The 18443-nt window shown below is 26.0% G+C and overlaps 1 long non-coding RNA gene across 1 annotated transcript in view; it reads right to left on the bottom strand.

Annotated features, from left to right (window-relative positions):
- The window catches only part of LOC122269424 (uncharacterized), a 33422-nt gene extending 16058 nt beyond the window's left edge, over positions 1 to 17364 (bottom strand). The window contains exon 1 of the long non-coding RNA XR_006225179.3: positions 17179 to 17364. This is a non-coding gene — a long non-coding RNA (uncharacterized LOC122269424). The remainder of the gene's footprint in view (positions 1 to 17178) is intronic.
- Positions 17365 to 18443: the final 1079 nt, after the last annotated feature.

The following is an 18443-nucleotide window of genomic DNA, read 5'->3' on the forward strand; positions in this document are numbered from 1 at the left end:
ATATATATATATATATATTCCCCATAAGCGATGAGTATCTTTGTTTATTTAACAAGATTTAACTTACAACGCCTGAAAAATTTTCCTTTTGTCATTCAAATGGGAATATTATTTTGAGAAATCCGGGAGCAAATCTTGAGTGATATCTTATTTTCTTTTAACATTCTTATTTATTTTCCAAAGACGAAAGATCAAAGGATAGACCGTTAGATACTCAAATAAAATTCTGAGTCTCAAAATTACCTTCAATTAAATCGTAGTAATTTTGGCTTGCAAATTATTTTCCCATCAAAAAGGCTGGAGCAATTCATCTGCAATTTACTTACATTTTCTTAAAAAAAAAAAAAAATCATAAGGAATTTTTTTTCTTCTTCCAGCATCTTCTTGGAAGAATGGTCATGTCTCTAGACTGTTGTCCTTGAATACCCGGATGTTCAGTCGTCATATGGTCTAGTCAAGTAGTAAAAAACTAAGTTGAAAATATCATTTCAACTCCGCCCACTCGTCAATGTTTTAACCAATCAAAGTCAAGAACACGAAATCAGAAAGTCACGATTTAGACTCAAGGTGCTGATGCAAAGAAAATGGCATTTTTCGATTGTGACCTTCTTATTTTTTTGCATGATTTATTTTTATTTTTATTAATTTTTTTCGTGTTAAGGGACTGAGATAATCTGAAGGCAGTATCGGTCCATTTAACTTAATATCTGGTTTATAAGCGTTCGCACATAAATCCGAAAATCATAAATTGATGGTTTAGTGGCCTCGCATCCTGGATTGTTTTCACTTCAATCATTCCGTTCGTAAATTGCTTTTAAAAGTCATTACTAGTTACCCGAAGTCTGTCGATTCGTTGAGTTAGTTGATGCGCTTGAAGTAAGAGATTAGAGATGGAATACTCAGAAGTCAGGGATAAAGATCAGTTGATGATACATCTTCATGAAATGTTTTAAACTTGTCACTTGTCAAAAATTTTAAATTATAAATATGTAAAATGAAACAGATGCGCTTGAAGTACGAGGTTAAAGATGGAACATTCAGATATCGGGGATAAGGATCAGTTGATGATTCATCTTCAAGAAGTGTTTTAAATTTGTCACTTGTCAAATATTTGAAATTATAAACATGTAAATTGCAATTGATGACTTGAAGTAAGAGATTAGAGATGGAATGCTCAGAGGTCAGGGATAATGATCTTCAAGAAATGGTTTAAATTTGTAACTTGTTAACTATTTTAAATTATAAACATGTAAAATGAAATGGATGCGTTTGAAGTGAGAGATTATAGAAGGAATAGGGTCAAGTCAGGAATAAAGATCACAAGTCAAGATAAAGTCAGAAATCAGGGATAAAGATCAGCTGATGATTCATCATCAAGAAATGGTTTAAACTTGCCTCTTGTCAAATATTTTAAATTATAAGTATGTAAAATGAAATTGATACACTTGAAGTAAGAGATTAGAGATGGAATGCTCAAAAGTCATGTAAAAAGATTAGTTGATGATTCATCTTCAAGAAACTTGTCATATGTTAAACATTTTAAACAATAAACATGTAACATGGAAATGTATTAAAAAGCTTGAAGAATTCTGAGCATTATTATAAAACGTAGTTTAAGTTTTGATCAATTCTGAAACTTTGAACTTCATTTTAGTTCAAAGTATGCTCATTGCCTCAAGTTTAACGTTTGAATATCGATTTTTATAGCCGGTTCGGGCTCGATTCTCTACCCCTCTACTATGAATAAATTTGATATGAGTAGACTGAACTCTTTAGCCCTCTCTTTAATATTAAAATTCTTTCGAGGTTTTCTCTTTGTACAACAAATTTGCAAGTTTGGTAATGAGTAATTTCACGTAACAATGGTTGATTTTAAAGATATTTTAAGTACGAATGTATTTTTTAGCGGTTATTCTGTCACTCCACAGTTTATATATAAATCCAGTATTGCTTTGTATACTGATCTAGTTTTACTTAAAACATTTATCTACAACTACTTTATATTAATCCTACTTTTTATTGTATACTGATGAAGATCTGCACGAATAGTCAAGCCTTACTTCGTATACCGATTAAATTGGTTATCCCTAACACATCCAACATTACATTGCATACTTATCCGTCCCTATTTTACACTAATCTTACTTTATATTGAATATGAATATTAGTTGAACAAATTATTATTTGAATATGATTATCTGAACAAAGAGCTTTACCTTGTATGCCGATAAGTTGATCATCACTAGCAAATCCAGCCTTACACAGAATTCTTATTCGTCTCTACTTTATGTTGATTCTATTTCATATTGTATTTGAATAATATTTGAACAAATTATTATTTGAATCCTATTATTTGCACAAACACTAAAAAGAAAGTTTAGATTTATGAGATGATTAACATTTAAGATGCCCTCGGAATTTTTTAGCTTCATGATATTTAAATAATAAAAAGCAAATTATAATTTATTACAAATTTTTCCAGGTGCAAACAGAAACTATATGAATCGTTACAAATAAACCATATTTAATCATAAAAATTACTTTAGATGTATGGACTGTTCATCATGGACTAAGAAGTAAAAAAAAATGTACTCTATCTTACTAAATATTAACTACTAACAAAAGAATAAGAAACAATTGATTATTCGTACGAAAACTTTTCAAAAAATTAACGAGTCAGCTATCGAACCGAGAACAAAATCTGTAAAAACCATATTTAATATATATTATGTATTAAATATGTTTAATAGTAAAAGCTACTTTGGATTAATAGAATGTGTATCACACATAAATAATTACAATAAATAATTACAATAAATAATTGAAATTATGCATTTTAATATTACATAAAATATTTTTATCTTATAATAAAAACTGTAATCTTTGTCTATTAACGAACGCATAAGAAAAAATTGTTTGTTTAAATGATAACTTCTCTGTTTTAACTATTATAAATAAACTATTCTATTCTTAAAAAGAATAAGACAATGAGCTAGCTGTCGGACTTAGGATAAAAACTATATAAAATTCATTGTTAACAATGTTATTTTAAAATAATATTTATGCTTTAAAAACTATAGGAATAATGGAATATTATATACATTTTTAATACCATTTGAAATAATGTAGTTTAAAATGCATTTGATATTCTTGTAATAAAATTTTTTATCTGTTGTATCAAAATAATTTATTCAAACGAAAACTACTTCATAAATCAATAAGGCAGCTATCAGCAATAGTCGATAGCCTTGAATTTATAATTTTTTTTTTCTTCTGAAAAAAGTAAAAGTCGAACATAAGCTTGAGAAGTCTCTTATGAGAAAGTTGATGGGAGAAAAAGGGTCAAGTGACCGTTTTCTCTTGTCCGGCGGTCTAGCCACCCTCAAATTACTGACCACACGCGATGCTTTGATGACTGTAATTTTAAATAAATTAACTCTTGCCCTATTTCCGTTATAGTTATCTGAATGGGTAAACAAGACCGAGGCCATTGTAAACACAGCGCATCCTATTATTGTGCAAGAAAAAAAAATTTTTTTTTTCCATCCATGGCGGGATTAGAAGATGTTGCGTTGATAAAATTGAATTCAAGAAAAACCGTAATTTATTTTAATGTAAAATTTTGTTTTTTTAGTTTATAAAGATTTTTTTATACAAATAACGTGTTTTCTAAATCTTAGGAAACATCCAAAAATGCTGATTTTAATTACATCAGTTTGCAACTATTTTTTTCAGCGTTACATAGTTTTAAAATGATTAATGCTACAAGGGGGAAAATTTTGGTGAAATGACCGTACTGTATGGTAATGGCATTTCTGGTAAAAAAAACAAACATATTTCTGGTAATAGAAATCATTATATATGGTATTTAAACCATTCATTGGCAATTTTTCCGTCTATATGGTTGTTGTTTACTGGAAAATTATAGTTCTTATTACCACACGTTTAGTAAAAAGTACAAAACTGAAAAGTAATTACCAAATTTTACCACATTTAACAAATTTTATTGCATATTATAAAATTATATTTTATTTATAACTTATCCAAAGTGCTTTGGGAAAAGTTATCGAGCTCTTTGTCTTCCTATAGATGCAAAAACACGGTAAATTTTACCGTATTCTAGCAGTTTTGACCATATTATTTTCTCAGTGTAGAATACAGTATTTATACTGCATCTATAATATTAAGTGTTTTTTTTTTCATGAAATTTTTCAGAAATGTGCACTGGTAGATTTTCTTGATGCAGTTTTTCAATTTTTTATGCAACTTATTATTTTATTTTATTTGCAAGTTTTATAAAAGTTTTCAGCATGTTGAACCATATTATAGACGCAGCTTAATATGGTGTTGAGATGAATTGAAAAGTTGGTTCAACGTTGAACTGACTTTTCTCTCCTTACATGGTGCTAATTAGACGTTAAATTGTATCATCGAATCGTGTGACCAAGTTTTTTTAGAATGATATTATGATTTCACAATCGTATTGAGGTTGCAGCAAGTTCAAATGATATCACACTTCGAAAAAAAAAAAAAAAACATGTTCAAAACTACCAGAATATGGTAAAATTTATTGTTTTTCAGGATTTATGGGAACATCAAAAAGCGAAGTATATTTTTACCATAGTGCTTTAGTAATGATTATGTTAAAAAAAAAACAAAAATATATTTTCTTATAATATGTGATGAAATTTGTTGACTGTGGTAAAATTTGATAAATGTGGTAAAATTTGTTATATTTATCATGATACCTAAGAGTATCGCGTAAAAACTATTTATTCGGATCAATTTATTTTGAACTTTTGTATTTTTTTACTAAAAGTGTGGTAATAAGGACTATAGTTTTGGAATCGAAAATTTCCGGTAAACCGTTACCGTATGAACGGAAAATACCGCTTACTTTGGTTTACGGTTGGTTTCAGTTGCGGTATACTCGGTAATGGAAATACTAATTTACTATAAGTTTAAAACCAGTTTTTAGTTTAAAAATTCAGAAATGTTACACTGTAATTAATATTCCATGTAAGTTTACATTACTTTTTACTAATTCTAGTAATTTTAATATTTCATTCAGACTTATTAGCATTTCGAATAAAATTAACACTACGAGTTACTGTAATTTTCTTTTAAATAATAATTTGCTTTTCTAAAATTAACAGTTTGAACAGTTTTTTTCTCCTCCAATTAGCTCAAAGGTTGTACTTAAATAATTAACATTGCAAAATAAGAACATTCAGATAATACTATCACATCACGGGTGAATAATTCAAGTGTAGTTATACATTTCCTATAATTAAGAATACGACTCATGTATAATAATATGGCTAATACTCTAAACTTGCCACCACGCAGTTAAGATTTACCTTGGGGACGATATAAATTGCACAGTAGTCGTACTGTAAACCAGCAATTTCTTAAGAGATTTTTTTCACGTGATAATTTTCTATTTCTTAACGAGAGAAAAATAATTAAAGATGCGCCAGTTCCTTCTGTTCTGTTTCAACATTATTTCTTATTCACTTTTATAATTTATAGCTTTCAAAATATAAGGTTATGTGTAAAAAATAGGACTTTATTTTTACACATACACTGTTATTTATACACATTTCTAATGTTTTAAATCAATAGTAAATTAGTTTCTTGCGGAATGATTTTCAGCATTTTTAAAATATAGTGTTCAGAATAAAAACACTGATGAGTTAACTTCTTGTAATTATTCTACGTTTTTAAAGTGGAATTATCTGTATAAAAAATACCTGAGGAATTCTTACGGGATTGATTTTTCACAAAGATACTTTTTTAAATTAATATCCTGATTCCTCGGAAAACTTTTTCACATTTTTGAGTTTTGATTTTCTGAATTATCACCCTGACCAGTTGTTTTGTGGATAATTTTCATATGTTTTTAAAGTGTTATGATATTCTGAATTAACACCCTGACAAGTTAACATAAGGTAATCTTTCTGTGATTTTAAAGTACAGGATTATTAGTAGGATTATCTAAATTAACACTTTGATGAATTCACTCGCATTGGATTCTCTACTTATAATAAGATTATTATTTTGATTAACATCTTGATGAGTTTTTCTTGGAAAGGTTTTTCCACATTTTTGAACTGTGATTTTCTGGATTATTACCCTGATCAGTTGAATTTGGGAGACTCATACGTTTATAAAGTCCAATGATGCTCTGAATCTTGGCTAACTCTGAATTAACACCCTGACTAGTTTATTTTGGTTATTTTTCTGCGATTTTAAAGGACAGGATTATTAGTAGGATTGTCTAAATTAACATCCTGATGTTTTCAATCGTATTAGATTTTCTACTTATTTAAAGATTATTATTTTAATTAACACCCTGATGAATTTTTCCACATTTTGGAACTATGATTTTTTGGATTATTACCCTGACGAGTTATAATTTTGAGTGACTTTTACAGATTTTCAGAAGATAATGATATTCTGATTTGACACCCGGGTGAGTTGTCGAGGGGTAACTTTTTATTGTTTCCAAACTTGGTTAATTGAATTAACAACCTGCTGAATTTGCACAATTACTTGGAGCGTCTTCCTCAAATATGCATTTCTTAGTTAACACCAAGACAAATTTGTATTCAATTAAAGACTATTGTTGGCTCTAATGTTTTACTCTGAAATCTGATAGATTGTCAAAAATTATATTTAAAAGTATGATAGTTGTCAGCACAAATATAAAAATTTTAGTTAAGAGTTATCATCAAATAATAAAAATTTATACATCAGCATGTTCTGTGACATTTTCAACATTTAATTGTGATATAAAATTTAATGTTATGCCTTTGATACCGTCATACGAAGTTACTTAAACTGCTTTTCGATTTAATGCTTTTATCCATTTATGAGCATTTATCCATTTATTTTATCCATTTTATCCATTTATCCATTATTTAGAGACAGATTAATTAGTGTAAAACATAATTTTTTTAATTTATAGTTTCCTTCTGCGAACATTTAAATGTAATAAAATATTTAATGATGTGTCTTTGATACCGTAAATCGAATTTAAGCGACTTTTTAATTAAAATCCTTTGTCAATTTAAGAGCATTTATATTCGAGATTAGCAAAATATTCTAAAAATTGGATCTATAGTTTCCTTATATGCTTAGTCGCATAAAAGTTTTGTATAGCATATATTTTAAAGATATTGTTGTTGAAGTTCAATCACGTCGCACTAGAGCTGCACAATGGGCTATTGGCGACGGTCTGGGAAGCATCCCTGAGGATGATCCGAAGACATGCCATCAGGGATGGCACCCCCGCTTCGGTAGCCCGACGACCTGTAAGCGAAGCTGAGCACTTTACGGTAGAACAGTTTAACGAGGACCAATACCGCACACCCTCGGTCCGTATGAAGATTTATACAAGTGGTCACCCACCCGCCCACTGACAGCAGCCAGTGGTGCTTGACTTCGGGGATCTGCTGGGAGCAGTGTCTTAATGATCAGTTCACTGCGGGACTACATTTTAAAGAAATTAAAAGCAAATTTGTTTTAATTACCCCCCTAAAATGGAGTAACTTAGACCTGCAATGAGAATTTAGTACTTGATTTATGATAGCCAGTGATGGAATATCTAAGTAGATACTTACATAATTTTATGTAGTAATTTATGTATATATATATATATATATATATATATATATATATATATATATATATATATATATATATATATATATATATATATATATATATATATATATATATATATATATATATATATATATATATATATATATATATATATATATATATATATATATATATATATATATATGAAGGTTCAATATAATGAAAAAACGTTTAATTATAACAACTCTGAAATTATTAGGTTTTCACATTTTTGCCTGAATAGGTCTACTAGTTTTTTTGATCAATATGTGATAAAAACGATTTTCTGATATATTATCTTCGAAAGACATAGTATAAAAAAAACTAATATCCAATTCAAAAAATGATTGGTTTATAATGAGAAATGATGTATAGACCTGAGAGATAAGGGTTTTATTGGTCAATACGAACTTGGATATTTTAAACTGAATATTTAATAATTTACTAAATGTTTAGATATCTTTGACAAAAAAACAAACATTTTAAATGATATTCGATTTCTTTTGTTGTAAAATTAAATTGACATGGTAACTTAATCATTTTAATAAATTCAAAAGATTTATTTGCAAATGCTAAAATAAATTATGAATACAACTTAATCTAACGATTAAATAAATTTAATTTATTTTCGTTTGTTTGTCTTATTTATTGGATAAAAGCATATCATACAAAATAATATTGCGTTTCTTCCAGTTCTGAAAATAATTACTTTTATTGGAAAAAATCTAACATAAAATAAGTAAACCAATTAAACACGCAAAATCTAACAGGTTGAACGAAATACAACAAACAATCTACGGCTTTTTAAAATGTAACCAAATCCCAATTTATTTGAATATTGGTAAAGTAAGAATGTCAAATTTTAGCTAATCTCAATGAATCAATTGATATTGTATAATATTTGTTATTCTTTAGCCTTTATCGATAATTCAATTTTGTTAACATGTTTATAGGCATTGAAAAAATTTGTTAATAAAAAAAAAGTGAAAGCTGGGTAGGTGAATTTTTTTTTCTTCATATTTATTAATTTATAGATACTGTTTTAGATATTCTTTGTTACTTCCTTTCATATTTGTAATAAACATTAAAAAACAAATAAACTGTAGGTGTAAGTTTATATTAATGATGATAAACATGTCATAGACGAATTTTCGGATGTATATTAAGATAAACTATATAATTACAATACCAATGTCAGCATGATAAATGTAATCATATTGATCAACGCGAATAATTTCCTTCTCAAAATTGAACAGAATCATGCGAAATTAATGTATTTTCACAATTGAATAGTAATTCTTGTTTAACTTTCAATCGATGTAATGTATGTAGACGAAAAACAAACTTAATAGCACACGTTCTTTAGTGGCAAAAAATGAAAGTTACTATTTATTGAAAATAGTTTTTACACTATATATAGGAATTAATTTGTTAATTTGCTGCAATAAATGCAAATAATGAATCTGTACAGAAAATTTATGAGCGGAACTGATTAATTTAAATTTAAAAGTAAAATAATATATCTTCTACTACTTTAATCCTTTAATGGCACTCAGCATCAAAGTTTTTATGACGCTCCTAAGAATAATATGTAACTTAAATTAAATGTAATTAGAAGTTTAATATAACGAATAATTAGAAGTGTAATGTAGCTAATAATAAATGTAAATCTCATTGTCTTTTGCTAATTTAATGGAAATAATTACTATTAAATGATTACTGCAAAGCAAATTTATGAGTGGAACTGAATAATTTCAGTTCAGAAGTAAAATGATATATCATCTGCCCTTTTAATCTTTTAATGGCCGTCAGCATCTAGGTCTATATTATGACGCTCCTAAAAATTATATGTAACTTAAATTAAATCTAATTAAAAGTTTAAAATAGCTAATAATTAGAAGTGCTATGCAGCTAATATTAAATATAAACTCTAATGTCTTCCTTTAATTTAATGGAAATAATGAATTTGCAAAGCCAATTTATGAGCGAAATTGACTAATTTCAGTTCGGAAGTAAAATAATGTATCTTTTACCAATTTAATCTTTTAATGGCTGTCGGCATCCAAGATCTATATCATGACTATCCTAAAAATAGTATGTAACTTATCTATAAAATAATATGTATAATATGTAAAATAATATGTATAATATGTAAAATAATTTGTATAATATGTAAAATAATATGTATAATATGTAAAATAATATGTAATTAAATCTAAAAAGAAGTTTATAACGAATAATTAGAAGTATAATGGAACTATAATTTTAAATATAAACCCCTGTATCTTTTGTTAGTTTAATGCACATAATGAATCTGTTAAGCAAATTTATGAGCGGAACTTACTTATTAATTTCAATTCAGACGTTTTACTGCTAAATTGATAATATAACTTCTACTGCTTAAATCTTTTAATGGCAGCCAACATCCATACCTCGACACTTCAAAAAAATAATACATAACTTATGTTAAATATAATTAGAAGTATATTGTAACTAATATTAAATGTAAACCCCAGTGCTTTTGTTAGTTTAATGCAAATAATAAATCCAGAAAGCAAATTTATAAGTTTTGCACATTATTTTCATTAATTAATGAGAAACATTAGTTATATGATATCTTTACGCATTAAAATGACATTATTATAAATTATTTCTACTACTATTATATTACCAAACATTATCGAACTATAAATTGCTTAAGTAATATTCTTTTAATAAATGAATCCAATTGAAAACCCTTATAATTTATTTATTTTATATTTTATTTTAACTATATATGTTTTATTTATTTTATATTTTATTTTAACTACAGACAGTTTATCATTCAAAATAGTTTTTTATTCGTATTATTCCTTAATGTGATATTAATACTTTCCTATTTATTTAAAATTGCTATGAAAAATTGTTAGTAGTTTTCTCAATCAAGAGTAAATCTGTCTTCCTGAAGTGTAGAATCAAAAATTGCAGTACATTTTGAAAGATAAATACTTTAATTGGTAATGAAAGTAATACAAGGTGATAAATACAGTAACTAGATATTTTTTAAAATCACTTCGTGACTCATCAATTAGAGCAACATTTTTTTTAGAAAACTATTTTAATCCCAAAACGTACAAAAATGTACTCAATGATGATAAAAAATATTGTTTACTACATTAAAAAACATGATATTGCTTTAGGCTTCAAACTGCACAGTCAGAAATTGCAAAGCGTTTTAAAGGAAAAATGCTTTTACTGGTGATGAAAGTGATACAGAAGATATATACATATTACATTTAGGACTTACACATATTTTATATTTATTAGTTGATGGCAAGCAATTTTTGCAATAAGGTTCATAAAATTGCTATCATGCATATATTCTGTTTTCGAATCATAATATAACTTATTATTGTAAAGAAAGTATATTTTTATTAGACATAAAATTATTAATTAGATATTTAACTCAAAGAGATTTATGCCCAAAGACAAAAGACAAAATTGTTTTAAGTTTAAAAAGGATTAATTTTTAAATGTTTTTGATCAATAAAATTTGCAGTTATAAATTTAAAAAAAGAATGTTTTGCATTGTAATTTAACTTACTTTAAAAAGCTTTATTTTTATTTTTATTTTTATTTTAGTACTATCCATACAATTTCTGTACAATTATTTAACTAGAAAGAATAATGTACAAGTATTGTTAAGAAACCGTACTTTATTACTTATTATTGCTAAACAAAAAATTTCTTTATTTTAATTAGAATCGATATGATTATTTTCAAAGCTTTCCATAAATTAAATTGCTGTTATAAAATAAAGCTTTTCATTTATTTTAAATAATAAAACATCCGAAATTGCCTTATAAAATTTGAAATTTGATTTTGAAGTAACAATACAGAATATTATTTTAATCCATTAAAGACAAAACTATATTAAAAATAAATGCAATGTAAAAAAAATTTTTAAAAAAATACGTAAATCACGCTTTAATAATAAAATTAATTAAAGGACAAATCTAATGTTTATCTTTTACGATCCAGCTTTAACTGCCTTTGATGGTGAAAATTTACATAAAATATCTATTTATTTTCATTAAAATGATTTTGTTGTTTCATTATACGGTTGACTTCTTACGTAATTAATTTTCTCGTGTTTGGTTCGTATAGAGGGTTGGGGGAATAACATTAGTGTGCATATGTCATTAAATTCCTAAACTTGTAATTTATTTTCCTCTAAAAATGCTATTTTTTCCTTCTTTTTTTTATAAAAAAAATAAAAACATTTTGAGAAATAAAAGGAAAAGTAAGAAACCGGTTCATGCTCGACGTATTTTGCGACTAAGTTTTTCGACGGAGATTGTTGATATGCTGCCGTAAAAGAAACAGTTTTAGCCGGTGGGATTTTTTTTCTAGCCATTGGATTAGTCAATTGAGTTTAATTAATACCGTATTACAAAAAACGTATAAATAAAGATAAAATAATACAAATCAGTGTGTGGTCTTTGTTTCCTTTCTATTTCGTGTACTCGTTATTTAAATTTTTTTTTTAACTTTGAAGATTGAGATTGAATTTTTTAAAAAATATATTAAATATAATACATAAAATTGCAAATAAAAAAAAAACATACTATAAATTATTATAGATATTTAATATTTAAGTTTTGAAATTTGTTAATGAGTAGAATGTCAGGAACCAAAAATATTTTAAACATAGTTTACTTGTACAATATTGGAATATCGTAATTAGAATTTCGAAAGAATATTTTAATACCAGGAATATTTTAAGCATAGCATTTCTTACAAAGATTAAAATTCTTCAAAAGAACAATCTGAAGAATTTCAAAAGAATTATTAGCTTAAGAATTCGCTTAAGAATTTTAAAAGAACAATCATGATTATATCAGAAGAAAAAAAAAACACTTGTCTATCTATCTAGATGTCAAAAAAATCAAGAATCAAGAGCAGAAATCAGACATAGTTTACTTTTATGATATTAAAATTTCATAAAAGAAATTTAAATCCATAATTAACAATATAAAATTTTTTTAAATGCTAAAAGTTCATGCCATAATTACCGAATTTTGTCACAGTTACCAAATTTTATAATTTATTGTAAAACGATATTTTATTATTAATTTTACCAAAATCAATAACAAAGCACTTCGGTAAAAATTAACAAAATTTTTAGTGTTCCCCTAGAGCCAGAAACATGGTTTTAACACACTCTGGTTGTTTTGATCATTTTTTCTCAGTGCAGATATTTAAAAACAATTATTTCATGTAATTAATACAAACTTAATTTTTAGAAAAAACAAAAACAAAAAACACTTCCCATTTACTGTTCAGACAATTTTAAAATTTTGTATTGTAAATAAAATAGAAAATTTCAGAATTTATTTTCATTTTGTTTTTAAACTCAACCCTTAATAAAAAATAAAGCACACTGGGAGACTAATATGCCGACCTTGAATACCCTCTTTAAATATGATTATATGGTACTATAATATACATATATCAAATCAAGTGTAATTTATTTCTTCTCTTATAAATCAATGTCAAATAATTTTAGTTACAAATAATACATGGGAGTATTTCGCAATAAATTTAAGAGACATTACATTTTAGTCTTCCTCTCAATCGCAGCATAATTAATTAAATAAAAAATAAAATGTATTAAATATTATTTTTTCATTTGTCTCTCAAACACTCTTGGCAAAATTGGTAAGAAGTTGGAAAAGGAACTACACATGACATTCGTACTTTAATCCATAATGTTGTTTATGATTGCACTATCTTTAATCAGTTTTTGATATAATTTATGTAAACAATTATTTCTTGCAAAAACTTATTCGCTTGATAAAATTTATGAGAAGCATTTATGTGTGACAAAATCTTTACCCTAATAATCTCAGATACTTTTTGGTTAAATGACTGTACTGAATTACAAATTATACAAATTTAATACAAATTTTTTGTTTGCTATACTCTTTATTAAATCGAAATTCGAATAAGTCTTCTTTCTGAAAATCAACTAAACGAGTTGAATCTTTTCTTTTTTTAAATTTGAACTGAGACAAAAAATACTATCAAAACTACTAGAATATGACTAAATTTACTGTGTTTCTGGCACTATGTGAACACCAAAAAAAAACTCGGTAATTTTTACAGAAGCACTTAGGTTATGGTTCTGGTTAAGTTAACCATAAAATAAAGACTTATAATATATGATAAAATTTGGTAAATGTGGCAAAATTTGATAATTTTCTCATGTTTCCTTAGAGTATAGGATAAAAACTATTTATTCGGTTAAATTAATTTTCAGTTTTGTATTTTTAACCAAATGGTTGGTAATAAGAACTGTAATTTTAAAATCCAGAATTTTTGGAAAACCGTTACCATATAAATGGGAAAACTAGCAAATGAATGTTTTATTAATACCTTAAATTTTGGTTCTATTACCAGATTTACAGTTTTTTTAAAAGATAAATATCATTACCATGAAGTATGGTAATTTTTCCAGAATTTTATCATTGTGTGAAATTCAAAAAGTTCATTAATTTATGACATTTAACCGGTTAATATTTTAAGATATAGAAAATAGAATTGATACAAAGAATAGAATTAATATAGCTCAGAATTATAAGATAGAAATAAAATTTTATAATTAATTTTCTTAAGTATAAAGTTATTCATTGTTGAATTTTAAAACTAATATTTTTAAACAAAAAGAAATCGGAAAACTTTTTTTTAAATTGCAAATAAATGGTTTTAGTAGCCATATTACGAGTAACGAGTTAGTTTAAATAGTTTAAGAAGTTTTAACTATATTATTATGGTCCCATGTTATTCCTGAATTGAGTTTTCAGGAATTTAAGACATTTCCCACAGAAAAATCGGATTAACATTGAATCATAATACCGGTACATCAAAGAATAATATGGTGCATCTTTAATAAAGTATTAAATTAAACAGTGTTTCATCATATAATATAACAATCTCTTAAAATATTTGAATGAATGAATGATATGGTTCTACACGCTACAAAAAGAAAACTAGAAGAATTACGGTACTGTATGATATAACATTTCTAATAAAAAACAGCAACAGCCTAATTTTGATATTAACGGTATTTAAACCATTCATTTCAACCATTCATATACGGTATTTAAACCATTCATTTGGTAATTTTTCTTTCATATGGTAATGGTTTGTCAGAAATTCTGGTTTTCAAAATAATAATGCTTATCACACATTAAGTAAAAAATACGAAACTGAAAAGTATATTTTCAGAATAAATGATTTTATGTCATGGTGTCTGTAATAGAAAAAACAACAAGGAAAAGACAAAGTGGTGCCTAAATTAAAAAATTTAAACAATAATGGACTACAACCCTTGTAATAGCTAATTATTTTGAAAAAGTAAAAGTTTAATGCTAATTTTGGATATGAGCTATATCATATTATGTATCAGTCATATAAAAGTTTTTTTAAAGAAATTCAGTAAAAATCTGCAGTTGTTTTTAGTTAGAATAATTAAAATTTTATATCAAGCTATTTTAAGAGTTAATTGAACATTTTAGAAATGCAAGAATCAAATAATTATCCTGGAAGTGTGTTTTAGTAGAACATAGCATGGCATATGTTATGTTATATCTATATATTCTATAAAGTTTTTCCTAAGGAGCTTAGTTAATGAAAAATATCTTACTTTTGTTTAAACTCCAACTCAACAACACCTGTAATCAAAGAGTGGCACGACTAAGGAACTACAAAACTAGCTATTGTTACAATTAACTAAACATTTTTGAAAAATGAGGGGAAAAAACTTGCTTCGCTTTTGTGCCATTAGTATAAAATAACATGTTACGTGTTCAGTTTTCAGGAACATGTTACATGTTCAGTTTTCAGAATTTTCAGAAAAAGTGAACTAAAAAATTTCTTATTAAAGATCTTTCTATTGTGTTTGAACTCTGACATAACGGAGCTGATGATAAAAGGTTAAAATAACTATAAAATTAAATAAATAAAAATAAATAAATAAATAAATAAAACTACAAGTTTCACAATTTAAGAAATTAACTAAACGTTTTGAAAAAAAGGAAAAATAAAAAAAATTCTCAAATGTGTGACTTAGTATAATATATAATGTTATATTTTCCGATATATAACCCTTTAAAATAAAAGTAAATTAAAAAACAAAAAATTTATCAGTTGCCTTAGAACTGCGACATATCGGTGCCGATAATAAAAAAGACAACTAAAAAACTCTATTTTCACATTTTAAAAATCAACTAAATAATTTAAAAAAAATAAAAAAATAAAAAAAAAACATTAAAATTTATTTAAAAAGTGTTCGATTAGTATAAAATATCATGTTATATGTTCAGTCATATAACTCTTTAAAAAAATAGTAAGTAAAATAGTAAAAATAAATCAGTAAAAATAAAAGATCTTTCTATTGTGTTTGAATTCTGACACAACGCCGTCGATAATAAAAGATTAAAGACAACTAAAAAACTACAAGTCTCACAATTTGAAAATCAAGTGGACATTTTGGAAAAAGTGGGAAATTAAAATTTGCTTCAAATATGTGCCATGGTATAACATATAACAGCTGTTCCCAATTTTTTCAGCTATGGAACCCGAAATGATTGAACTGTTTTTGGTGGAACCCTGACTTTATAAATAATAACGTATATAAAAACAATAGTGACCGTGTTAACCAATAGAAGACTACTTTAGTTTGAAAATATTACATAAGAGGAAGGAAATTTTTTCATTCATTATCTTAAATTAATTTTATATTCAACGGTTGAATTCATACTCCTGGAACTATATCTTATTCAGTTTTAAATGTGTTTTTGGGATATACATAAGTGAAAATGAAAACAAATAAGTCGAATTTTTGTTGGAACGAAAGCTAAAAGAATTGTTATAAATGTTGAAACTGGTTACCAGGGAAACGTATTTCTTTATTAATGAATTGAGTTATTAACGAATTTATGCTGATTTGCAAAGCGCGATGGGAAATATTAATACAATTTTTCATAAAAGCAGGTCCTTTTCATAATATATTCAAAATATTGAAACAATATTTTCATAATATATTTGAAATATTGGATAAAAAAGTAACATTTAAATAAAAAAATTCTATTTCTTTTTTTAAAAATAATTTCATTAAAACAATCGAAATATTAAATAAATAATAGACTATTAGTTCGTTCAAAATATAAACAAGGTTTCAAAAATCATCACTGTGAGGTAAAAAAAAGTCCTTGCTCGCGGAACCCTTCTTATTCTTCCATAGAGCCTTAGGGTTCCGCAAAACACCATTTGAGAATCGTTGACTAATGCTATTATACTGTGTCAGTCGTACATAGTTTTTATAGATTTTGCTCCTGTGATTGAAACCCGACTATACGGCGCCTATAATTAAAGTTTCACATAACTAAAAAACTTCAAATCTAACAACTTTATCAATTAATTGAACATTTTGGAGACGCAAATACTACAAAAACGAGTTTAAAAAAAACTAACAATAGAAATACTTACATAATAATTTGTTCTTGCGTCGCTTAAGACAAACTTAAAATAAATAAATAAATAAAAAAGTTTAAAGGGAATTTTTAGAGACTTTTTCTCACATCGACCGCCTGTCTCCAAATAAATCCTCCATTTAAAAGAAATATATTTTAAAACCTCCATCGACAATAGAAGATCGTTAAAAAAAAGTAAAAAAAGTTCTTTTTCCGGAAAGAGAAAAAAAGTGATGCAAAAATAATAATGAATAGAATTTCTTTTGTTGTATTCGTCCCATTGTAATAGTTTTTAGTTGGTTTAATAATATAGCATTTTCTTCCAACGTAGAGTGATATTACGGGTGTACGGGAATATCGTCTTTTCACGGATGCGGGGGTTGGACAGTGGACGGGTAACCCGCCTTCGGAGCAGGTGGCTCCTTCAGCCGTGAAGAGGAGTCTCTTTTACCCGTTGATGAAAGATAATGAAGAAGAAAAAAAATTCTTCCTGGGCGGTCAAAGATTCCTTTGATCTTTTGTAAACAATATTTCGAATCGAATCTTTAATGAAATGTTGCTTTTGAATTAATATTTAGGGAAAAAGATATGAGAGAAATTTGGGTGAATAAAATTTCCCATTGTAATAGTCGTAAATTTAAATAAAAATTAAAGATAAATTCTCTTTTAAAAAATTTTGGGGGAGCGCTCACTGTAAAAAATACCAGATCAAATTGTGGGATTAGGTACCGACCCCCTAAGTGTAGTATTCACCAAATCCATTTTTACCGTAAAATTTTATACCGTAATTTTTACAGTAATATTTATTTAATTACAGTAGTTCAGTGATTTTACTGCAAATATTATTGTAAAAATTAAATAACTGTAAAAATTAAGATAAATAGTACTGTATCAGTGATTTTACTGTAAATATTATTGTAAAAATTAAATATTACTGTAAAAATTACGATAAATATTACTGTAAACCGTAATTTTTACAGTAATATTTATTTAATTACAGCAGTTCAGTGATTTTACTGTAAATATTATTGTAAAAATTAAATATTACTGTAAAAATTAAGATAAATAGTACTGTATCAGTGATTTTACTGTAAATATTATTGTAAAAATTAAATATTACTGTAAAAATTAAGATAAATAGTTATAATATCAGTGATTTTACTGTAAATATTATTGTAAAAATTAAATATTACTGCAAAAATTAAGATAAATATTACTGTATCAGTGATTGTACTGTAGATATTACTGTAAAAATTAAATATTACTGTAAAAATTAAGATA

This window comes from Parasteatoda tepidariorum, chromosome 4 (genome assembly GCF_982258835.1).
Source record: "Parasteatoda tepidariorum strain Cologne lab strain chromosome 4, Ptep-v5.0, whole genome shotgun sequence".
In the NCBI taxonomy this organism is placed as follows: domain Eukaryota; kingdom Metazoa; phylum Arthropoda; class Arachnida; order Araneae; family Theridiidae; genus Parasteatoda; species Parasteatoda tepidariorum.